The 25,225-nt window shown below is 41.0% G+C and overlaps 2 long non-coding RNA genes across 13 annotated transcripts in view; one reads left to right on the top strand and one right to left on the bottom strand.

Annotated features, from left to right (window-relative positions):
- LOC137863215 (uncharacterized) overlaps positions 1-25,225 on the top strand; it is a 216,414-nt gene that overhangs the window by 66,854 nt on the left and 124,335 nt on the right. The window lies entirely within an intron of this gene.
- On the bottom strand, positions 1,205-6,931 carry LOC137863242 (uncharacterized). Of its 3 annotated transcripts, none has more exons than XR_011100767.1 (4): positions 6,799-6,931; positions 6,454-6,683; positions 6,077-6,184; positions 1,205-1,464 (listed from the first exon to the last, which is right to left on the bottom strand). It is a non-coding gene; the product is annotated as an uncharacterized lncRNA (long non-coding RNA). The 3 variants fall into 3 exon arrangements; XR_011100769.1 differs by having other exon boundaries at positions 6,475-6,683; XR_011100768.1 differs by having other exon boundaries at positions 6,495-6,683.

Genomic DNA, 25,225 nt, shown 5'->3' with positions numbered 1-25,225 from the left:
AGATTGATTCTCTTGGACTCCAGAACTTCAATCTCAAGAGACATCTGTATTAAAGTAATTTAGTATCAGTCACAGGGCTTGTTTACATGGGGAGGTTGAGCAGCACTGCTACAGCTGAATAGCTTTACTTCAGTGTAACTCCCCCATGTGGACACTGTGCTGTGGAATAGAGCTGATTTATTTTGAAATAATTACTCACTAATTGTTCCAGAATAGAGTGTCCACAGGAGGGAGTTATGCAGAAATAGCTGTAACAGAGTAGGTAAAGCTCAGCTGATTAAATTCACTGCATAGGAATGCCTTGTGCAAGGGTGGCACAAAATTATCTGGGGTAAAAATGCAAGAGTTAGTCAGCATTGCTCTCCCTGACGGACCATGTTGGTAGCGTTAGCTGTTTCTCCTATGCAAAGATTTGTAGTTTCCACAGTGCTTCGGGAAACTGCAGCATTTTTGCTTTGATAGACTCTCTTTGTTCTCCAAATAACTCAGTAAATTTAATATAAAATACAGCTTTGTCCTCTGTGTGACCTTCCCCCTCCCCCCAATTTCTTTTCACTTTCTAAATTGAGTTTACACCCTCTTGAATATATAATACTTGGGTGGAAAATAAGCTTTTTATTTCTTTTTTATTCTCTTCCCCGACCTGCTGGTATTTGTCAGTTCACTGCTGCCCCTTCATGCCTCTCATTAGCTCTTAGTTAAAGAATACCTTCTTGAAAGATCTGTTCACCCTGATCACCATCTGGTCAGCCTTTACCACTACAAGGGAGGCAGGATGTCTGTTTTTTTTTTTTTTTTTTTTTTTTTTTGTCTGCTTTAAAAGCTGTTTGCTGATACCACTTTCTCTTTATTTTCTAAAAGATATTTCAGACATTGCTGATAGCTGCCTGAATTACAAATGGTTGAAAAAACAGAGATGCTAAATAAAATAAGACTGTAATTTCTCTCATAGAGCCTTTTGTTGCAAGATATCTTCTGAGACTCTTCAAAAGTCTTAAGGAACTGAGGTTCTGTGCAAGCTGCTCTGCAGATCTGAGAGTTGTATGTTTTAGTCTGAGCTCTGCTGAAGAATCACAGTGTGGCCTTTGTGGAATCTCTTGTGTCACCCTTTGCTCCAAAATAGTCATGCCACCCAACACAGACGCTACAAGGCATGTCTTACAGTTGAAACCATCAGGTAACAGATGCCACACCACTGCAAGTGCTAAGCATTACTTTTTATTGCGTAACTTGCAAGTTCTTAAAGAAAACAAAACTCTGAGAAAATCTTTCCATGATATGCTGTGGGAAGAACTGAGTTTCTTCTTCTAGTTCTTCGAGCCAGTTCAAAGTTGGGTGCTTGCATGGCTGCAGAGGTGAGCCCAAGTTAATATGCCTTGTTTTCCAAGATGTAGCACTGTCCTAAAGTAGTCACTCATGGTGCAGGGTAACCTGGCTACCCCTTGGAATGCTAGCAGAGGAGGCCTGCAGAGAAGCCAGAATATATGGTGTGAGCATTAAATACAAGGGTTCTGGCATGGCGATTACGAGGGGTTTGAAATAGTCACCTTCAGTGAACCTATGCATTAGGTTTCCGAATGAAATTCTCAATTCCAATGAAGTTCTCAAGGAATCAAAACTGGCTAAACCAGATCCCTTCCCTTCCCTTTCCCCTGCCCTGTTTCCAATGAACAGAAAATTCAGTAAACAAATCTTTACAACTGTTCTTGTCTTATACATATGGAAATCTGCTGTTCCTCCTCCCTTTTGGTGTTTTCTTCAGTGGAGAAAACAGTTTCAGCTTGCTCAGTTTTCCCTCATAGGTCTTGCTGTGCAGACTTCCACTTGTTCTTGCTCTCAGACCATTTCCAGCAATATTAATGTCTTATTCATGCACTGCAGTTGAGGCTTTACCCATACCTCACCTAGAGGCTGAACAGCTACTTCATATGCCCTAAATACTTGTTTGCATGTTCTGGTATGATTTCTCTTTCTACTAGTTCTAATGTGAACTAAGAGAGGCAAGTACTTTTGCAGATAAACCAAATACCTACATTCAAATTCAGGCTAATAATCAAAATGAAAAGGGGGAAATGAGCTGAACCTGTGCTGTTACTGAGCTTAAAAGGAGATGGGAGTAAGGAGAGATTTCCTCCACAAAAGTAAACTAAGAGGAGAACCAAGAAAATGGCAAGAGAAAGAGCAGCAAAGTAAAAGTGAGATTCTTTCAGCTAAATGCAACAAAAAGATCAAGCAGCTTTAGACTACAAAGGTTGTCCCTTGCTGTTTGAGCTAGAATTGTTTCCTCTAAGATGAAACCCATATGCATCATACAACTGTTAATTCAGAGGGGGAATGTTTTTAATGTGTATTCAGAGGGAACAGAGGCATTCAACTGCTGTTAATGCAGTTCCCTTTTGTATATAAACAGTGACCGTATCATGACTGCTTGTATTCAAATTGGGCTAACTGTAGACAATTTACTTAAAATATCACAACTTAACTGTGTAACAATAATTAAAGTTGTTTTGGCTGGTTTCATGTGGAAAAAAGCAGAAAATGGACTGGGGATTAAAGAGGAAACTGCAGAAGATCATGGTGTGATCAAGGGAATCAAGTGATCAAAAGACCTTTTCTTTCCTATGATACCAGGTATATTAATTTTGCCATGAATTATAGATCTGTGTTTTAGCTGAAAAGCCCCTGAATTAATTATGCTGCAACTTTAGCAAGGCTCCTCAAATGTTACACTGCAAGGTCACTCAGAGTTCTTTTGGCCAGCATGCTCTTTCTAAGGGTTTACTGTGGCAGCATATTTTGCTGTTTTGCTTTGAAACAGTGTCTCAGCAAGTATGGAGGAAGTATTAAAAATAAATAAATACAAATCCATACAAGGAGCTCAGGTAGAGCAGAGAAGTCTCTTAATATGGGCCAGAAAGCGCTGATCTGTAACAACTGAGGCTTTGGGCACTGAAAACTTAATGCCTTTACTTCTAATCTAGTGCAATGCCTCTGTGGAAATGAACTCTTAAATCTGCACTTAATTCTGACAACTTGCACTGAGGCATAGAAGAGATTTTTCTAAAGAAATATGACAGATCTGTTTCTCTGACCTGGTTATTGAGTTACTGAATTCTGACATTAGTTGACTACGTGTCCAGTGATACGATACTTTGCTTGTCACTGGATAATTGCCTCTGCAGAAGGAGCAGTGCAGAACATATCTCTGAGCTCCAGCGTGTCCCCGTTTCTCTGCAGATTTGTGGAAGACTAAAACAATTTTCAAGAGTACAGTGAAGTCCACTAAAATGTGTAATCTACAGCCCTACTGATGGCTCCATTTCCAACATGTGGCATTGTAAAGAATTCCTTGATGGAACATTTACTTAGGGTTGATTAGTTGGTAATTACCTTGTTAAACCAATATGCATTTAAAATTGTTCTTTGTTAAGTTGAGAGGCAGGATGTTAATTAAAAAAAGGAATGTTTCTTCTAACTTAAAAGAAATTGTAAATCAGACTGACTGTTTCCCTGCTAGACTCCTACAGCTCCTCTTCTGGAAGTGAGGGGATTGAATGGGAAGAGGCTTTGAGCATCATTGAGGTGATCAGAGTAGTCTCTAAGGTCCTGTCCTGAAGTACTGTGCTGCAGTTGTTTCAGCAGCAGTAACTTGTGTCTGAGCATCAGTAAGAGGATAGCAGGCACACCATTCATTTGTGTCTCCTTGGACACAGATCCTGGCTGACATACAGAGCATCTATGGATTTTTTTCCCGCATTCCCCATGCAACTCAAAAAACAGTTGGCCCTGTGTTTCCTCAGGCTTCTCACCCCCCAGTTTGTTGTCTTCTCTAAATATCCCCAGTCCAACACGATAGCCTGACTCAGTAGTAGTAAACCGGTTTGCAACTATGCACAATTAAAAGCTCTAATGTGAAACTGTCCTTAGAGGGCTGCAAGATCTGATCAAGGAGGCAAAGATTGGTTTTTCTATCCTCTTAGCCTGGCATGTGAAGCTGTTTCTTAAAGAATTTAAACTATGTAATTGAGGGTCTTTGTTTTGCTTTGTATTTTTCTTGAAACAGGACTAATATGGAAATTTAAAGATCTAAGTGGTCCCTTCTGAAAGTTCCTAACATTGCTATCAGTATCATTCCTTTTTATAAACAGAACTGTTACAGTTCTAAGAAATAAAGTATTCAAAGAATGCACTCATAAAAGATTACGCATACAATGGAATTTTTTAGCCTCAATGGGAACAGAAGGCTTTGTGAGTGTTTGTGTGCAATGAACATAATGTTTAAATCAATTTTTAAGCCGTTGCTAATGAAACACCACCCTTTGAATACAGGGCTGCGAGGCATGCTTATTAAAGATGCACAACATATCAGCTCCTGCCTGGCATATCAATGCCCTCGGGGTTTAGAGTGTGAAACACCAGTTCGAAAAGAACCATGCTAAAAGGGGAGGGGAGCAGGGAAACAGCCTGAAAAGCAGCTTGGAGTGATGTGAGATTTATTCCCTTAGCTCATGTTTTCCGTAGTTTCATCATATGACTTGGCAATTCTGCAGAGCTGGTGTTAAATACATCACATAGGAGTGGGACAGAAATACTTTTGAGCCTTGGATGGGGACAGACCTCACAGAAATCACTTGACAGTTCCTACCTGTTCCACTTTTGTAGTCCAGTTTTTGTTTCTGTAGTGGTCTTCAGTCCCCAGTCGCATAACTGATCTGACCACTCCTTTGTGGGTTTCTTCAGGGGGGCATGTCTGCTGACACTGGCATTACTCTGATTTATCAGTGAGTGGGGAGGTTGGGGGTATCTTTTAGCTGCATCCTCCCTTCATGTACCTTTTGTGTTACCAGAAGTCCTCCAGGCAGATATCCTTCACAATTCAACCCCAGCATTGTTCAAGCTTTTCAATGCAGACATACCGTTTATGATGAACAGGGTATTTCAAAGTGTTTGGTGAATAGTTTAAGTGGGTACCTTCCAGCCTATGAGGTGTGTCCAAGTCATTTCCTCAGATAGCTGTGGAAGTTTGTTTCTCAAGTTCGCTAAAAGGTTCACTGCCAGATGTTACGGGTTCTCTGTCTTGACTGGATAATTCTCAAGCTTACAATGAATTTTCAGTATGGGTATGTAAGTATTTCCATTGCAGACAAACCTTCTCAAAAACATCCCCAAAACCTTCATGCCATCAGAAATATTCTCTTGCACTCAAATTTGTTCCTATGAAATTTCATGAATTACAAGCAAAATGAGGGGAAAAAATCCACTAAGTAATTTTAGTAGTTTTTTATTCAAGTAAATGTTTAGATCAACTGTTGCACAATAGTTGCCCAGAACTACATGGAGCTGAGTATCTCTGGTATGAATTTATCTCTGGAATTTCCACTGGTTAGCAGAGGTTGTTACATACTCATTTCAGCAAGGATAACCCACTAGAAAATAAGCCACTGGGAAATACTGCATCCATTTAGATTTTTCTTTGGTCTTTTGTTGTTGTTGCTTTCATTTAACTATCATTGCATCTGGTGAGCACATTCACTCAGGAAACAAACAAAAAAAAAAGCAAAAAGCAAAAAAAAAAAAAAAAGAAAAAGCAGAGAGCAAGTGAGAAGTTCCTGGAATCTTACAAGCTGCTGTGTCACTGGGAATAGCAAGGCAGACAGGCAGAGAGCTCCTCTCTCCAAAGCTGACACCACAGTGGGAAAATTTGATACTTACTAGGTACTGAATTGCCTGAAGCTATAACTTTGAATTAAATGTACAATTGTAAAGAAATGCTGAATATCCTGCTCTTCTCCTTAATTCATTTCTCTTCCCCTTAACTTTTATACACCATGCTTTTTAGGATAAGTTTTCTGAAATGCAATCTTTGAAATCTTATGGTCCAGATGGGCTTATGCTTTGTAAACATAAGGACTACTGTACATTTTAAAATGACCTTTTTAAAAATTATTATTTATTTACTTTAAACTGATGATCCCATTCAGGTAATAAATTACAGTTTATAAATGCCTCTTAGGATGAAGCAAAGATAGCCTTCTGTGCATTAAAAAGACAGAAAGGATTTCCACCAGCAACAAACCTGGAAGTGTCCTGAACCACCACAAAAAGCAAAGCCTGGTTCCCATGCTGTCCTGTGCACCATCTCTCCCAAAGAATGTTGTCTTCTGGCACATGTAGCTCTTTTAGCCTACAAGGACATAAGCCATTGCCTAACTCAAGAACATGCATTGTCCTTAAAAAAAAAAAAAACAAAACACATCAGGATTGTATGCTGCTTTTCCCAGTCTTCCTTTTCCTCTCCCTCATACCAAATATATATATATATATATTTTGTCAGGTTTGTTTTTAAACAAGCTGACAAGCAACTCTGCATGCTTTCTGACAGTTTTCCAAAAGGATAAAAACAAAGCAAAACTGAAGGGAGGTGTACAAATGAGGGGGTCTCAGTTGTATTACCTGTTTCTAACCTTTCCTTACCCACTCCTCAAAGGGCTGACCTTTAGCCTTACAATGTTCTCATTTTTTGGCTGGGATAATGGTGGAGGTCCTGGTTCTCTGCTCCGCTGAAGTAAGCTGAAAGGCTTTCCTTGGTTGATCCTGATGAATGGATGCATTGTAGAGGGTCACCTCTCTTGACAGTTTGTCTTCCTAATATGACTATGTTCCGCTGTAAGCAGTAACTTTTGCTTCATGAGAAAAGTCATTTCAAGAAGATTAAAACATTACTCCTTCCAGCTCAAGTTGAATATAGGGAGAGAGAAAGAAATGACAAAAAAGAAGCGTTAATCCATGCAAACATACCTGCAGGTTTCTGTAGAATTAGAAATTTGTGACCTCTCTTCTTGCTACAAGTGCAAACTGAGTAGATTCAATGAAGTCTGCAGAGTTCCTGTGGTGTAAACAAGTGTTGTCACTTGGTCATGTGTGGTTCTTCGTCCCTCCCTCCACCCAAGTGCTAGTAACTGTTGCAACGGCCAGGAGAAAAATGTTCAATTTTTTAACCCGAATATGTGTTTGCCTAATGTTTTAAAAACCACAACTGAGTTTTTGGGGTGTATCCACACAGTGACGGTAGTTGCACCCAAGCCGCAGGGGCTGCTGACAGCCTGGACTGGCGGCCATTTTGTTGCATGGCTGTGGGCCGTTAGTTCTGGCGGCCATTTTGTTGCATGGCTGTGGGCCGTTAGCGCTGGCGGCCATTTTGTTGCATGGCTGTGGGCCGTTAGCGCTGGCGGCCATTTTGTTGCATGGCTGTGGGCCGTTAGCGCTGGCGGCCATTTTGTTGCATGGCTGCGGGCTTCGAGCTGAGGTGCAACCTTGTGCTGCTGTCTGGGCAGCTTCTGGCGGGGAAGTTCACACTGGGGCTGCACCTGAGCATGGAAACATGGCCTCTGATGCTTTAACAGCCTCAAAGCCTTCCTGTTTCAGGGAACACATCATGAAAAAAATTGTGACTTTTTTGGCAAAGCTCGATGGCTTGATTTTCCCATAATGTTCACTGCGGACAGGCTCGCCAGCTTGTTAACAGCACCTGGCTGAGGTGGCTTCCAGAAAGAAGGTGTGCTCCACAGCACTGTGGTGCCTGCCACCTTCGCGTGGATGCCAAGCGTTGATGCGGGTGTCACACTGCAGCAGCAGACGTCCGGTAAGCAGCTGGGTGTGGACAAAGGGCCCCCACATCCCCCCTTCCCTCCTTGGGCGACCGCGGGGGCTGCAGGCGACCCGCACTCAAGCGGAGGAGCTGCGAGGGTCCGCAGATGAGCCGGGTCCCTTCGTTCCTCGCCCTCCTTCGACGGGAGGCTCCTCAGACGGCAGCTCGCCCCGCTGCTGAGGCAGGCGGCGCGGGAGGAGCCGCGGCAGGGCCCGGCCGGCCCCGCTCGGCCTTCGGCCCCGCCAGGTGGCGCCAGCCCCCTCCGGCAGCCGGCCCTGGAGCGGCCCCGGGGAGCTCGGCCGCCGCCGCGGGCTCCTGAGGCGGAGGCGCCCGGTCCGGCACCTTCCCTGGGGAGGAAGGTGCCGAGCTGAGACGCGCTTGTGGGCAGAAAGGCGTGTGTTTTACAAAGCCTTCTGCTGGGAACAGCTTGGAAGACGAGGGAAGGGCGACTTTCTGTAAGGTCGCAGAAAGAGCAGCAGTGCAGAGCTGCAGCGCCCCTTCTCTGAGGTACTGATCAGGCTCAGGGGTCAAAAATGCAGTGAGATTTAAATCTAGTAAAGTTTCGATAAGATGTTTTGAAAATTTCTGTCTTTATGAAACATGAGTTGGATTCAGTTATGTCAGAAGCAGTTTTTATTTTGCTAATCAAGAGGGCTGCCATGAAATGGGAACATTGTCTTTGGTTGTCATGGTGCTCAGTTGCCTTTTTAGCTTAATCACAGTGAGGCTGTGCTGGTTTCTCATTTATACATTACACATCTGTTTTCTTATTTGCTAGTTATCATAAAAGCTGAAACAAATTTTGTTTGCTTGGCAGTTGTTTATACGTAGATGAGATCCACTTTTCATAATTTTTAACAAGTACTGAAACATACGTATAAAAGAAGTAAGGAAAGTCCTACTTTACTGTTTAGGTCTAAGGCCCACAGAGAGAAGTTGAATGTTGCAAACTGTTGTCCCAATTTGCACTAATTTTGCAGTGGCTGATAAGCACTGTATTGTACTTCTTAGAAACACCTGAACTTCCCAGAAATGGCTGAGGCATTACAGTGGCAAAACAACACAGTTTTTTGGACTTCTGATGAGTTTGAACTTGATGACAAACTCAGACATTAATGTGTGCCTAATGCAACATCTAACATAACCTTTCTTTAGTTGATTCCTTTGGTATGCTTGTGCAAAATGTTCCACATTGCTGGGGTTATCTTTTCTGTAATCCGTTTGTAGGTAGCAGTCTTGTTAGTGCTTTGCACTGTTAATGCATGTTCTTATTCATTTCTTCCAAGAATAGAGGCTTAAATGAATTCCTGAGGAACTATCAGTAAGACTTCCCATAGGATTGTGAGGAAGTTGCTTCTCTGTGCCTTGTAGTTGGCTTAACTGTAAAATGGCAATTGTGATGTTTTATCCATTGGAGAGGTCAAGACTTGTAGGTGAAAAATGTGACTGTAAATCCAGATCTTTAGGAATAGATGAGTTGGCTTTATGCTGTCTAGAGAAACAGAATGAAAACTCCACCCTTTGGAGGTAACTGATCCTGTTTCTCTGAAGCGTTTGGAATAGAACTGAAGTATTTAACATGTATAGAAATCTACCCAAAGGCTGTACAAGCTCGCAAAGTGTCAGATGGGCCAAGCTCACCAAATACATGCAAAATTCCAAAAGCACTTTGGAAAATTCTTACTGTCCTTCCACTGGCAATGTTGACATTTTCATATCCCTGCATAGAAATGTTTATCGTGCATAAAATTATTACAATATGGTATTTATAAATATAATTTACTTCCTCTCACTGCTCCAGAGAGAAAGGAGATTAACTTTATTTGTCCATGCTAATTTTTACCATTGAAGCATTCAGCTTGAACGCTATAAACATCCTTTAATCAAAATACTGTGGAATATCGTAAGTGATCATGGCTAAATTACTTCTGTAACAGTGAATTAAATAGACTCTTGTTTCCACAGGATTTTTATGATGAGAACAAGGGTGGTGATGATGATTTCCAGTTAAAGTTGATTACTTTTGTAACTTACCAATTTTTTTCGTTCAGATGCTTGTAACTTTCACAGATGCTTGTAACTTTCACAGCTTTCAGGTTGAATTGCTACATTCTTGCTTATAGACATGCAAAAAAATGTGTCAGGGAAACTTTCAACAGGACAGGTACAAAGTAACACTGACGGTAAATATTAGAACAGGCACGGACTGTGCTTTAGCAGCATCTCTGTACTTACTTTAGATGGGCATAAAAGGCAAATTGCAAAGGGGAAGGAAAAAAGCAGCACTTTTAAAATATATTCCCCATCTCTCATGTGTTTTCCTGTTGATCTTCCTCATGTAATATTTAGCTCTGATTCTTCAGATTGTAGAGAAATGCTTTTGTGCATTTTTTTTTTTTTTTTTTTTTTTTTGTGCAAACAGGTTCTTTAAAACTCTGACAGGCTTTCACGAACACTTTAGGAAAGCTGTGAGTTTCAGTGCCTCTGATGATATACTTAGTTAGGAAGCTTACAAAACCAAACATAAGTGTTAGAACAAAGACTCCTGATTTCTGTTTCTCACTTGGTTATCATCCAGCCATATAAAACCCACAAATGACAGGCATCCATTTGGACTGGTTGTTACAAACTCTTCACAGGTGGGAAAACTGAAGTTCAGGAAAATCACAAGAATCTGGTGAGAAGGGAATCAGCATCTGAAACAGGATGCAGCTCTGCTGTAGGCAAGGTTTAACCCCCATATGTCAGCTGTTTTCTTACCTCTGGGCAAATTGTTTAGTCAGTCTCTGCTTTCTTACCTGAAAATGGAAATAAAAAATGTGACTGAAAGATAATACCACTTGGTTGTTTAATATAACACTCCTCCTTTGCTTCCTTTTCCAAGTAATTGTTGACTATATGAGGAAGCCTAAGGAAGACCCTATGGTAAGTTGTAAGTTAACACATTATGTAACACAAAGTTCAAGTGCAGAAAGTTTCAGTACAATCCATGTATTTTTCATATGTGGCTCCGTCCTCAAGTTTCAAAGAAATACATATTCAAGCCAAATTTGAAGAATTTCTTTTTGGAACTTTCACACCGAGGAACTTATTCAACTTTTCCAGCAGTTTAGAAAGCCATGCTTTTGAAAATTTTTGTGTAGGTTGCTCGTGTCGACATTATTGAAGTTGTTAATCATTGCTTTTCATTCTGCTCTGAAGCAGAATACTGCCCTCTCAGACTCTACAGATTGCTTACTGCTGAGCTAGAAGATGACTTTCTTCAACAGGGATCCCATTTTTCTTACTGCCTTCTGCTATCTCCCCGGTGTCTCAAAAATCTTTTTTAGTATACCGTCTCTGGAGGTCAGCCTAGTGTGCTCATGGCCTGCAAAAGATGAATCAGGAACACTGTTGTGAGAAATGCGTTTTGAATTTAGCTACCTATTGAATATGTATGTGCCAGTTTAGTAGCTCCATGAGAGATACAGTATCATATGTATCCTAGGAGAGCTGTTGTAGCCTGTCCCTGCTTCATTTTGGTTGTGCTGCATGTATAATTTCATAAATAAACATTTATTCACAGAATGTAAATTTGGCTGAATCATTCCGCATATGTGAATCATTTATTCTTGAACAGAGTAACATTCAGTATTCAGTAACTTAAATATTATATAACCACTTCAAAACTTGTCTATTTGAAGGAAAAAAGAAAACACAATTTTCTTTTGGCCTCTTTCCTTCATTTCCGTAGCAACCTTTTCAATTGCAATTCTTCTTTGAAACACAAAAACAGCAGCTCCATTTTATTCAACAGAGCTTTAGCTTGTGTTTATCAAAGGCATAGTGGAAAAAAAAATAACCTTTTACTGTCTTCTGATTCTTTTATCCTGTAGAGATGACACAGCTCTGAAAGGACTGAAATTATGTCACATGTACCATCAGAGCAGTTTAGTAAATTTTTACCATTTACGACACAGGAACAAACCAAGTGATAGCAGAAACCTAGCAAGTGTCACTGAGTCACATTAGGAGCATCAGTTTGTCCAGAGAAGTATGTCCAACTTCTCTGATACTGTCAGCAATATAAAAGAAAGTAAATACCTTGTATGATTTGCAGAGCACAGACTGACCTTACATGCTCTGTGAATGATTTTGTTCAATTGCAAGTCAATACAATGCATTACTGGAAGCAAGGAGCTTTATGGAAACAGTAGAGTCCATTTTGCAACTGTAGCCATCCATGACTAACTGCTGACTGCAGTGGTACACATTTCTAATCGTGAGTTTGCACACGTGGGGATTTATATTAGGGTAAGGACAATCACATTTAAAAAAAAAAAAAATCTTAGATTTTGCAGGGCCTTTTCTGCTGTGAGACAACAACATGTACAAGGCTTTGTGCCTTCATCTTTTTTGGAGTATTTTCACAGAAAAAAAATTGTCAGTTGGGCTCATCTAGCAGGTTCTCGCATATTTCTATTAGCTGCTGTTGTTCTCTTGGACTAGCAAACTTGTGGCCAGTCTTTTTAAGCTAAACTGTTGTTTAATTCTAACAATAGAACCAAAGCATCACATTAGAGAAACAGGGTATTAAAATTACATCAAGTCTGTTCATAGTTCACTTTTCCAAAAGCCTGCCTTGGTTCTGACTACTTCTGAGGCATCCTAATAGGTATACCCCTCCCTAATTTTTCATATAGAAGACTTTGATTTGTCAGTCTCAAGACATAATCTGTCTCTCTCACTTTCTCTCAAGTTCACTTCTTGAAAAATTCTTGAATCCCTGGGTTCCTGCTCTTGCTGCAAGGGCTACTTATCTCTTGGGAAAAAAACAGTTCCATCAAAAAAAAAAAAAAGTCTTGCCCTAAGTCTCAGGTGAAGAGTGTTAATCTAGTCCCACCTTCATTTTCTAGCTTGACTGTCTAGCTGTTACGGTGGTTCAATAGCTGTATGCCGTGAAGATCACAGTGAATGGGATTCAGGATTCACAGGCAGCTCCAATCAGTTACGGAGGAGAAGCTTGTTCTTTGCTTTTAGCCAAAAGAAGTAAATAAAGAACGCAGTATGAAATGTTACTGATGTTTACTCTCAAGCGTAAGTCTAAGTAGGGAAGGCATAAGGAGCTACACTGACACACTGCAATCGGTCAGTCTGGGATCTGCCTCCCTGCTATGTTTCAGGGTGAGCAGGGGATTTCAAGTGTTTAGGTGATTAGAGATCAAGCCTGTATGAGACTCAAAGGGATTTTGTGCATTTAAGTCCTCTCTGGACACAGTAGGCTACACTATGATGCTTTTTTTTTAGTCCATAATATTAGAAAACCGCAATGTAGCAGCTTCTTTGAGCTGAACTGTACGTCTGCTATGGTACTGCTGGGCTTGGAAAAGCGCAGTAGGCCAGATGCATGTCTAATGTGGCTAGGCTCAACGATCCTGAAAATAGGATGTGGTTTGATCCAAAGTGGGAGATATTAGCTTAATTTTCCATCTGCAAAAGAGTTCCGCTGTTGTTTACATTGCTTCTCTCAACCCTCCTCAGCCCCAACACTTGGTACAGTTCTTTGGAAGGGGGTCATTTGCCCTCTCCTTGCACATGACATTCCTCTGCAGCCTCCCAGGTCTCCGAGAGCCCCCTCTGTTCCCTCTTACTTTACCTTTGCAGACCTTGGCACTCTGCTAACTATTCTTTCGGGCCAAAAAGCTCTGGATGTGGCTCCCAGCAGGGCCATTCGACACTGCTGTTGAGTCAGGCAAAGGGCTGAATACAAACCATGTGCTGCTCCTGCTCCTTGTTACACAAGCTATGCTTCCTGCCTCCCCACTGCCCAGCAGAGCTTGCACTGCAACTCCTATTTAATGAAAACATCTGACAAAAAATAAACGGTCTGTTATCAACTTACGACTTTAAAGATGGTCTTTAAGCCATTCAGCTGTCTCAGAGTCCTGCTTATTTGATCCTCAGTTGCTTCTGTATTATACCTGCTGTTTCTGGAGCCTGGTCCAGTGTTATGTGATCAAACTTAGGAGGCAGGAGTAGGCAAGGAATTGGAAAATGTTTTTTTCTTCCAGTAAGCAATTACCTATTATGTAATGACTGTCTTCCGAAACTAGTACAGTCTGTCTGTATTCCTGAAATAATATGGTATAATGGTACAGTGCATAACATGTATACTGAAAACTGGATTTTGCATGGATGTATACAGGAAAAAGAATAGGCATGCAGGAAAAAACATGGTGTGCAAAAGTGGTATTCTGCTTTTGCAAATGTGGTCTGCTACCCAATGGAAACTTGATGCTTTTCAAAAGTAAACATTTGAAAAATATCTTTATTGTAAGCCAGGTGTTCTATATGTCTTAAAAGGTAGCCAGAAGCTCCTCAGTGGCATAGAATACTCCAAGATCTTCACAGTTTAAGAGGGCAGAGGTTGAGACTGATGACATTTCAGGATGCCAAAGAACCAAAGGCCTCTGTAAGTGAGGCTGCATACAATAATAAACCCTGAGCCCCTGGATGGTAATTTGGAGTTTACGGGAAGTGAGCACTCCTCCTCCTCAGCCCAGTGATGGGGCAGAGCTGCCACAAGCCTCCTCTGCATAAAAAAAGGCGGAACAAAGTTACAGAAAAGCTCAGGGAATGGTCCAAAAGACAAAGGCTGAGGCTAGAAGGGGCCATGTAGAGAGGGCAGTGAGGGACGATGGTAACAGAGAAAAAGACACCGTGAGATTTTGATCCAAGAATATGAGTGATGTTGACAGGAACACTGCAGAGAAGGGGAGGGAGCTGTCTGCAAGATGCACAGCAGTGAAATTGAGAACACCTGATACTTACAGCTGGCTGTGTGATCATGGCAGAGTCTTTTCCTTATGCCTCAATTATCCAACTATAAACTGGGAGCTTGTCTCCTAGGGAGTATTTATATTATTCTGGGTTTTGTTCAATAAGGTGTAAGAAAGGAATACTTAATGAAATCTTGTCTTCAGCAAAAGCCTCAGTGAATTTGAGAATTTCACTGGCAGACATACAGGCACTATAATACTCCGTAGTATTCTGTATCAACTATGGTCATTTTAAGGCACTACATGCATTCATGTCTCAGATTCAGTTAGATCATTCCTGAACTTTACAGTGTTCTTGTTCTAAACCCATAGGTACAAGGCAAATCCTTAATATTTTCCATTGTGTCAGGTGGTGCAGACACTCTCTAAAAATCAAAACGTTTGCTATGCCATTTTTCCTGCCAGCATCTTTGAATGCTGAATGAGCTAAATTTCATATTTAGGAGCCAAAATAAATATTTCTGCCACTTACTGCTTGGTATTAGCCTGATTCCACTGTAAGCTACAGTAAAGATGTTCCTGGAAAACAAAATCATTGGCTGATGATCATCTTTCAGAATATATTAGAAAGCTGGATGTGTCCTGACCATCAGGGGCTACAGGATTTAAATGAAAATAGATCAAGAAGGTTTCTATAGTGTGTATTTGTAGATGCTGACATGCTGGGGAGTATTTGTTTCACCTACTGTGAGCTGTCATACAATACAGACAATTAGTCTAGTCCCTTGCATAGGCTTTTCCTGTGGTCAGCAGAGGAAGATCAGCAGCTTCAGAAAGCAATTACTCTACGTACCTTTGATGACTATGCTGGGATCAGATGAATTTCCCTGAAGTGTCTGTTTCATTGGCTACAGAGAAAGCCTATACAATCAGCCAGGTCTAGACGCCTGAGTGATGTAAGTGACTAGAGTTGTCTATGATAAATCCACCTGGTACTGTAAGTGTCTGTTCATACACAGCACCGAAAACTTGGAGAGTGCAGAAAGTGCAAAGTGGTATGGTGTGGTATAGGGAATTTATTGTTATATGCAGCACAGAGGCATCTTACCGTCAACTGTGGTTTATCCCAAATTTGTCCCATTTCTGACTTTGCCTCTCAAAGTGGAAGGGAGCTCTCTCTGACTGCATATGCATCCTCACACACCAGGAACAGTTTCTTCTGCTGTGTGATGTAGAAAATTTGTAAGTCTGTATGCTTGGATATGATCCATCATGCCCCAAACTCATGCAGAATTACTGTTTGATCACACCGTGTCTATTTCAGAAAACATTTTTTGGGGTGCTACAGTATTTTGCACAAACTATTTTGATGAAATGCTGTGTGCTTTTGCAGATACAAACTGAAGTGGATATATAAAAGGAAACCAAACTGATGAAAAATTAACCTGTTGTCTATAAAGTGTTAGTCTCAATGTTTTGCATCTCTGACTGATATTTTATAAAGTTAAGGGATTGTCATAGAAATTACTTGATAGTAAGTAAGTAATAAGATAGATATTAATGATGTCAATGGTAACATGTCACTATCACAGGTGTAGTTGGTAGCAGTACCTGTCTGCCCCCATTCTCCCCATAATAAGACATTTCTTTTCCTTGTTTTATAACTTTGTCAAATTTACACAGTTTGGGCTGAAAATTTCCACGTCAGGTGTCTGCCCGAGGCTGCTTATTTTGGAAAACTCAGTTCAGCTATTTCCAAAAATAAGACTAGAGGAAAATATGTTACTTCTGACCATGTTTAAAAAGCTGTGGCAAACCTTTCCCTGAAAAGCTCTAGAACTCAAATGCCTTAGGGCACAGATGAAGCATTTTCTGGGGTGATGAGGCTGAAAACAGAGAGGAAAAGCTGCATGTCGATAGCAGGACTTCTGTTGTTCCACTCAACACTGAGCACATATGGTCAAGCTATAAGCCTCCAAGAAAGTATGTTTTGCATGGGCTTTGAAAAGGCTTGCTTGAATTCAACAGTGTAATATTTCCAAAATCTCTCTCAGTACAGGCTATTTTGCACCTTGGGGGTTGGCAAGACTTTCTTTGCAACTACAGATGTGTGCTGTGTCTGATTTAGGTCAAGGCAAGGAAAAGAAATAATTGAACCCGCATTGGTACAAGAGGAAAAGATTTAGAGCAAAGATGGGAAGAAAAGTAGGGCAGAGAGAATAGAGCTGGTTGAGATTTTGACTCAGGCAAGGGAGGAAATAGGGAAGTAGACAGATACTCAAGTCACTGAAACACGAAGGCAGAACTTAGCACTGTTGGGGAAGGCAACAAGAACAGAGGACCTGGGAATGAGGAGACAGATCTGGCAGTAAGATGTTATTTGAGGCATGAACTGGCATAGCTGGGAAAAAGGCTGAACAACGGCAATGGAGATGAAGGGGACAGAGACACTAGAAGTGGGGCTCAGGGCAGGTGGTGGGAGTAAGACAAGGAGCTGAACAAGGAGACAGATGTGAATGATACTCATACATGGAGATGGGATGAGGGGATTATCCACAGCTAGTCAAGGAGACAGAATTAAGGAGGGAAGATCTAAAGGAATGAAACTAGGAAGATGAACCAGAAGATGGACTCTGGAATCTGAATCCTTAGGAATGGCCTCTGGGAATGGACAAGTGAAGGAAGAGAAACTCCTCAGACTTGGTCCTAAATATAAGCAAGATGCTTAAGTGATCAAGGACCATGTACTGCTGCTTATTTTATCTATGCCAAAGCTCTGAAAAGTTGATGGGCTTCTGAGGATAATGAAGGAGATGAGATATGCCAGGGAACATGTGCTTCTACTGAATCGTTGTTCTCCCAGTTTCTGCAGGAGTAGGATGTCCTACTCTTCAGCACTCCCTTTGGCAGTCTGACATGGTCATGCCATTTCTTCCCAGGCCACCAGCAGTTTCCTTAGGGTGGTGAGAAGCAGATACTGTCAGGGCCCTGAACAAAATGTCCTTGTCTTTTTTGCAGGTTTGGCTGCCTGGACTCAAGGTCAGCTTTGCTAGTGCAGCTGTCTACAGCTGGCCATGAGTCAGAGGGAAGCCTTGGCACAGTCTTGCCCACTTTTCCTTCGCAACTGCTTTTAAGCTGAGGCTTTTTGCCTTGATTCTAGCTTGAGCTTCATTGCAGCTGTATAGCTGATACCCATGCCTCACCATATCTGTTGTTCATCCTGACCTGCAGACTTGACTTCCTGGCTTGACCTCAGACCAGCTTCATTTCTATGGACTTGTCTGGCTGTCTGGGCTCTAGGCTGTTCTCCTGTCCTGGGATGCCATAGGACTGCATCCCTTCTTGGTGAGGGCACTGCGGCTGCTTGCCTCTCTCACCCCAGCTGCTGGCTCCCCTTCCCTTATGGAGCTGCACCACCCTTGGTGCTCCCTGACAGTTCTGAGAAGTCTTCAGGTGGCTTTTCAATAGGGTAGGGAAGTGAATCTATAAATAATGCCTTAACATGGTTTGTACCAAGCTCACATATGAGGCTGGAGCTCATTACATTAAAGGATGTTTGTTCCTGCCTACAGAAATGGCAATCTCAGTAAATAAAATAGAAAGTAGGAGAGAAAAAAGAGGGTGGAGGACATAAAGATGTGTGAAATCATCTACATCAGGCCAGCTAAAGAAACAAATTATAATCCAGGTTTTTTGGGCTCATATATGGATCATGCTGGCAACAGTCAGAGACATGAAAAATGTCCTTACCTGAAATATCAGCTACTTCCAGCTGGTCTTTGACCTTTATGTTGTTAGTTAGCTATTTTTTTCGTAGGACAGACAAGGAGTCTGGTTTGAGGCGAATCTGAATAAAAGGGGAGGGTGTTGTCTTTACAAATGAGATCAGGATGCAGAGCCATAGAAGTACACCCTTCTCCTTGCTGGTAACCTATTGCTGGCTTGACTTGAGATTTCATTACTATAGCTTTACACCAGCGTAGTCGTGGCAGTAACACTAGGAAAGAACTGGAATTAAGCCTTGGTAGATCAGGAAGAAGTGTTCTGAACATTTATCCTACTATTTTAGGGGTAAAATAGTATGTTTTCATAAACATTTATCACGTTGACACTTGCTTTACTGCTTGAAGCAATTTTTTTGCAAGTTCTGTTCAAGAATGTAAATGTCACTACTGTGTGTCAGCATTCATAAACTTGACTTCAAGAGAAACACAATGCAGTGTTTATGTCCAATAAATATGAGCGGAGTGCCCAAAGCATTAATATTTGGAACGAATCCTAATATTGTACATTCATATTTTAGTGCATGAAAATAATTTGTTTCTGGCAGTACATTATTTGATGCAGTAACCTATGTTTGACATAAAAAGATAAAATCTTACTAATAAATCCAGAGCACGCAGTACTGTTGCTCTTGCACAGTTTATATCAACAAGTGCACAGCTGATTTATGAAATAAAAAACCCCACCTCTGCTACACGCTAATGTCTTGGTCAGCTAGTTTGGACATTCAGATGGCCAGTGCTTTACTGAGTAATGGTGAAATGATTGGGTAGGCTGTATTTGACAGTGTGTCTGTGACTAAAAGAAATGGGGCTCAGCGTTTTCCAGCAGGTACTGACTTGTAACGTAGGAAGAAGAGAATGTGAGGTTGTGTGGCATGGCATATGCAGTTCATAAGTACAGATTTGGAACATTTTTTCAAATGGGAACACCAGGAAAGAATTGAATAGCTAATCCCAAATGAGTGCCAGTGACACCTTTTTTCAGACTTACTGTTATGTATTTATTGTACGCATATTAGAGAAAGTACTTCAGGAATCTGTTGAAAATTTGTATTTGCACTTCAAAATTAAAAAAATATATATATTTAGAAGTAAATAGGATTTAACCAGATTCTGAAGTATGTGGACTTGGACCATTAAGCTCAGAGGCAAAACACAGCAGACACGAAGCCCCTACTGGGTGGGAAAATTCAAGTGTAGCTCCATAGTGGCTGGCTGAGGCCCAGGCCTGTAACGCAGCATTTGCATGCAATAATACACATAGAAGAGAAGAGCAGAGAAGGATGAGAGGGAGATCCTGTTTTGCTACATCAGAGATATTTGGGGTAATTCAAGTGGAGTAGAAAGGACCACATATTTACAGCACCACAACTAAGTGAAGAATATGGTCCACAGTCTCCAGAATGTTGAAAAAAAAAGCAAATGAGGGCAGACTTTTGAAAGTTCTTTCTGCTTTTAAACTGTTGAAATTATATAACATTTAATAATCCCTTCTTTATTTTCAGGCTTATTTGTTAGGTCCAGGAATTATTATTTCTTCTTGGCAACAGTAAATCCATCATTCTCTAATTTCCCCACCTTGGAAATTGCATTTTTTATTTTACAGTTGGCATCATCCTCAAAAGAAAACAGACAAGCTGCTAGTCAGTGAAAGAAAGGAAAAGAAACATTAAAGAAAGGAAAAGAAAAAAAAAATCTTCAAATCATGTTTAGCCCCATCTGGCCTTAGAAAAACATGGAAATGGGTGATCAAGTGCATTTTCCAGGATGGGCTGCCTTTCAAGGGAAACAAAATCTGGATATTTCTATGTCTAGACCACAGAAGAAAAAATGCTTTAGTGCTAATTAACCCATCAAAAGCTTACAAACCCTGAGTGGTACTCGGCAAAATATGTAGGGAAGTTAGCAGATTTAAGTTGCCAAAGGAAGTGTGGGAGGATGCAGCCTGGGACTTAGGAGATCTGGGTCCTACTGCTTGCTCTGCCTCTGGCTTGCTCTTTGATTTTAGTTGCATCAATAGCTCCCCTTATCTCTGCCTCACTTGTCCTCACAGTAAAATGGAGCTGTGATATTGCTCTCTGTCCAAGAGCTCTCTGGTACTGGGAGATGAAAAATGCTGTGAAGCAAGTGCTAAGTGTCACTCTCCTGCATGGTATATGATTTATCGGGCCATTGTCTGGGTAGAAATCACTCTCTGTAAGGTTGTATGCCAGATGCTAGTCAGTCACTGAGTAAGCACTCCTGAAGGGCGAGCTGTATTGCTGAACAGCTAAATGTATCTGAAAGTAGTGTATGCTTCTCTCACAGGGTAAGAGATCAGTGAGAAAAACAATGTTTGTTTCTAAGGGACACTTAGAAGGCTGCATTGATATCAGCTCTTTGGAACCTTATTAATTATGCCTTAGGCAGACTTTTTGAAAGACTAAAATGTGTGCCATGAACATGCCCTTAAAAATAGTTTCAGTAGTGATGTAAATGAATAGCTAGAAATAGTATTTCACCCAGGCAGGTGCTGCCTTTTAGTCTTCCCAAACTTCTCAGCCCTTCCCAGTGACCACCTGCCATTCTGGTCCTGCTGGTTGTGTGGATGTCATTCCCATAGGCCTCTTCTTTGAGTTAAACAAATACCCTCTGCGAGACAGAAAAATCCACATTAGCTGCATCAAAGAGAAATAAAATCCAGGCCTACCTGGAACTGGAAGAACAGTGACTGGCTAATATCTGAGTTTTGATCTCCTGCTCCCTTGTCAGCTCCTTGTGATGCCTTGGCAAGCCTCCCACTGCTTTTACCACAGCTGCCAGCTCAGACCTATCTGTACTAGTTTAGTAGTCTGCATTACCCCCTTCCCATATGGAAACACATGTTTCTCATCTCTTTACATGCCCTCTTTTTCCTGGATTGGTCTGAGCTTTCACAGGCTGGGGATTTCAGAACCTGCTGGGGGGGAAGAAAAGTTGGCGAAGGGCTTTTTCAGTGACAGCTAAGAGCCGCTAGAGCCTGAAAACTTAGATGAATCTTCTACACAGCAAGGTGATTAATGTATACTCAGGGAAGGAACTTGGCAGGGAGAGAACGGGACCTCTTTACCAGGCACTGAGCAGCTGTGTAGGATCAGAGCCCTCCTGTCCCACTGGATGGGCTGTTGCCCGTACAAGACAGCACCAAGGTGGCAGTGTTAACCTTGTCAGAGTTGGAGGGAAGAGGAGTAGGGAAGGGAAATACAGCTTACAGCAGGTGGAAACATGGAACAGAACATGTGCAGTCTTTTTCTGATCATGCAGCTCTCCTTACTTTCTGGAATTGGTCATTTCTTCCATGTTTCTAAACTTTCCACACTAATAAATTAGCTCACTGCTTTGCTTAGTGTCTATCTAGCTGATGTCTAGGTTGTCACCCACTGATTGGTAGTGTGAAGAGTGCCCAAAAAAAACCTTGCAGTCCCACCAGGTTGAGATGCCAGTCACAGGGACCACTGGCTTCCATGTTTAAATAAATCAATAAACATTGGTACCTTAAGTTGCTAGACTTGTCTGCTAAGTCCCCCACTACGCTTCTCTCATTTTTTTTTTTCCCACTATATTGCCTCTTTTTTTCTCCCTCCAGCTTCCTAAAGTGTATTTTAATCTTTTATCCTGCATCATATAAATCTGTGTTCTCATTCATTCTCATTCTGGATTTCATCTGAGATGATCAGTGTGAGAGGGTGGTCACACACTGGAGCAGGCTCCCCTGGGAAGCAGTCACTGCACCAAGCCTGTTGGAGTTTAAGAAGCGTTTGGACTGTGCACTTAGTCACGTGGTCTAATATTTTGGGGAGACCTGTGTAGTGTCAGGAGTTGGACTCGATGATCCTTGTGGGTCCCTTCCAACTTGGGATATTCTATGATTCTATGATCTCGTGATCTCTCCCTCCCCGCACCTGCATCCCCTTCTATCCATCTTTGTCACAGAATCACAGAGTTGTGCTAAGTAGCTGAGGTTGGACCTCTACAGAGGTCTCCAGCCCCACAACCTCTCTGGGCACTTGTTCCAGTGTTTGACCATTCTCATTGTAAAAAAAGATTTTTCTTACATTAAGCTGAATTTTTCGTATGTCAGTTTGTGCCCATCACCTCTTGCTCTCTTAGTGCAAACCCCTGAGAAAAGTATGGCTCCATCTTTTTAGCTCCTTTCCCTCAGGTATTTATACACATTGATAATATCTCCTCTTTCCTTTGCTAAGATCCTCTGTCTTTTTGTTCCTTCAGTTGTGTTATCATATCAAATGTTAGACAGTAAAAGGGCCACTCCAATGAAAAAGCCCTAAGAAGTTACTGGCTGTCTACAAGATAAGATAGCCTGGAGTCATGAGGCTGCCTGTGCCTGGGAGACAAGTGCCCCGAGGCTGGGTAATGTCAGGGGAGGAAGTAGGCTGAGCACGGGCAAGAACTCTCTCCTGGACTTCTCTGTCAGTGGTGACAGGGAGTTGAACTCAGTATTCAGCTCTGTATTGGCTTGTAGCTGGAGACTGGAAAGCAGTGCCAGAAGAAAGTCTTCTCTGGAGAAAAGGAGCTCTTAGGCAAAAAAGCAAACAGCTTAGAGGGGAATCAAGTCAGGCATCTTCTGAATTCTTGGCTGAGAGAAGAACGGTGTATGTGGTGTTGTTTACAGAGAGCCGGTTTGGGCAGCTCCCTGCGTGGTGGCAGAAATTTGGAGTTAATTTGGAGGACAGGGAAAGAATAAAATCTAGAACCTAGAGTACATTTCTATGCTGACAAAAGATTGAAGGGAACTTTGATAACAAAACTTTGATAAAAGGTGGCATTTCAGGGTGCAGAGTGCATTGGTACAATGAAGGAGTCTTACACCAAGGTGCGAAGTTGAGCCTTAACTTTGCATCTGTTGCTATAGCGTATTTCAGCACTTCTTTCTCTCTCTCTCGTCTAGTCTCTAATCTTAAGATATGAGAGGTATTTGCCTCTTCCAAAGAATGTGTAAGTTCATAAGAGTGAAACCTTTAAATCATATCCTGCTAATACTTATGCCAGGAGTGTGAACTCCAAAGGAGACAGCGATAGGGGAAGTCAAGTCAACTGAACTTTTGAAACTGGTGAGCAGATTTTTAAAAACATGGGAAGATTTGATAACATGAGGGAAACTTGTATGAATTTGGAGCCCTGCTATAATTTATTTTAACTCCTGAGTCAAATACAGTATGCCAGCATGCTAAATGAAACCTACATAAAGCCAGACTGTCAAATTAATGATGATTTATAACGTGTGATCTTACAAAATTAAAATTAAAGAAAATAAAGACTTTCATCAGTCCAGCTGTGAGTTCAGCTTTGGTCATTCAGGAAAGTAACTTTTGTCCTTATCATTCCAAAAGCATTTTCTTGTCTGAATGGGAAACATTCCTCTTAGATTAAGATTGTATAACTTCGTAGGGTCTTTTTCTTGAAAAGTGAAATATTTTGTTATTCTTTGTAGATAAATGGTCATTCTGTTCTTCTCCAGATACAGTGCACATGCATCCGTAGTACATATATATTCCCAATGTAAATCCTCACAAAGCTGGGTCTTCTCTCATATATAAAAACACTAACCGAAGCCCAGATTTCCTCCACTGAAGATTGTGCTAATGACTGATTTTTGGTTCGATAGCTGAATATTTAAAAAGTCAGATCTAAACGGAGTTTTATTTCCTGCCCAATGTGAATACATCACATTTTTGGTAGGTCAAATTAAATGCTCAATTTACATTTTGGCATTCAACGAGAAGAGATAAGTGGAGATGAATGACTAGACTTGAGGAATGTAGACAAGCCCCATGAGGAGACTTTGGGACACTGAGACAAAAAAGGAGCGTGTTCTCCCATTTGCTCTTCCTTTGCTTTTTGCACAACTGTCCCAGAATGCAGTATCCTGTCAGTAGTCAAATGAAATGTTGTGTGTGTAGGAAAAGATTTTTTTCCAGAAAAGTAAGTAAACAAAACAGAAAAATTGGTTCAGTCTAATATTTATTTTTATTTCTACCAAATGAATAGCAATTATTTACTCATTCCTACTCACTAGCTTTTTTACAATTTGAGTGGAAGAAAGAAGATCCACCAACCAACAGTGGTCAGTAGTAATTACAGAGAGCTAACCCTTGATTTTGGGTTGATTTGAAGAAGCCAATACAAATATCCCATATAATACTAACTTTTTTTTAAATTGAAAATAATATCACATTGTGTTATATAATTATGTAGCATCATACCTATCATTGTTTCATATCATCATTTCATATGATGATGAAAGATATATTTTGCTCATGTAGTGTAATTCTGTTAAGTAAAGAGGCAAACAATATCCTTCACTTAGAAACTCTGCTTGTAAATCTGTTTAGGGGCATGTCTGTGTAGGTTTATAATTTTGTGAAAGATGAAAGCACGTCACAGTAGAATTTGAATAGGAGAGGTTAGAGAGTGTTTAAAAAGTGGAATTCTAAGTTGGTTATTTGTACTAATTCCACTGGAACCAAAGTTCATTGGGACTAGAAGTAGGCAGGTGGTGTGCAAAAAGTATCTTGAATATTTGTTTAAACAAAATCCAAAATTTTACATGGAAGTGATAATGCCCCCTATTACTTTTTCACCACTATTACTTTTAGTGGTGAAATTTTATTACTAAGTTCATTACTAAGTCTGTTACTTTTTCACCACTATTCAGACCAAGCAAGAAATTTTGCGGAGACAGTGCTGAACAATGTCATGATTTGTAGACATAGATGTGTATCAAAATTCATACCAGACACATTCAGAAGCCCACGTCCACATGTTTGTTTAAAACAGGGTTATCTGCTCAGGCAGCAAGGTGCAGCCATGTGACTCATACAACCTTCACAGCAGGAGAAATGAAAATGAAAAGCACTAGTTATTTCAAATGCTGTGACTAAGCAATGGGTCAACATTAGTTTGCTTAACCAATTTCATGATGTTGAAGGTATGTGTAATCTGTGAACATATGAATAGTGCTGGCCTTGTTGAATCCACAGTCCGTTGTAAATATT

The sequence above is a fragment of the Anas acuta genome, chromosome 1, assembly GCF_963932015.1.
Source record: "Anas acuta chromosome 1, bAnaAcu1.1, whole genome shotgun sequence".
Classification (NCBI taxonomy): domain Eukaryota; kingdom Metazoa; phylum Chordata; class Aves; order Anseriformes; family Anatidae; genus Anas; species Anas acuta.
The sequence above is the reverse complement of the archived record's forward strand: the minus strand, read 5'-3'. Positions and strand labels throughout refer to the sequence as shown.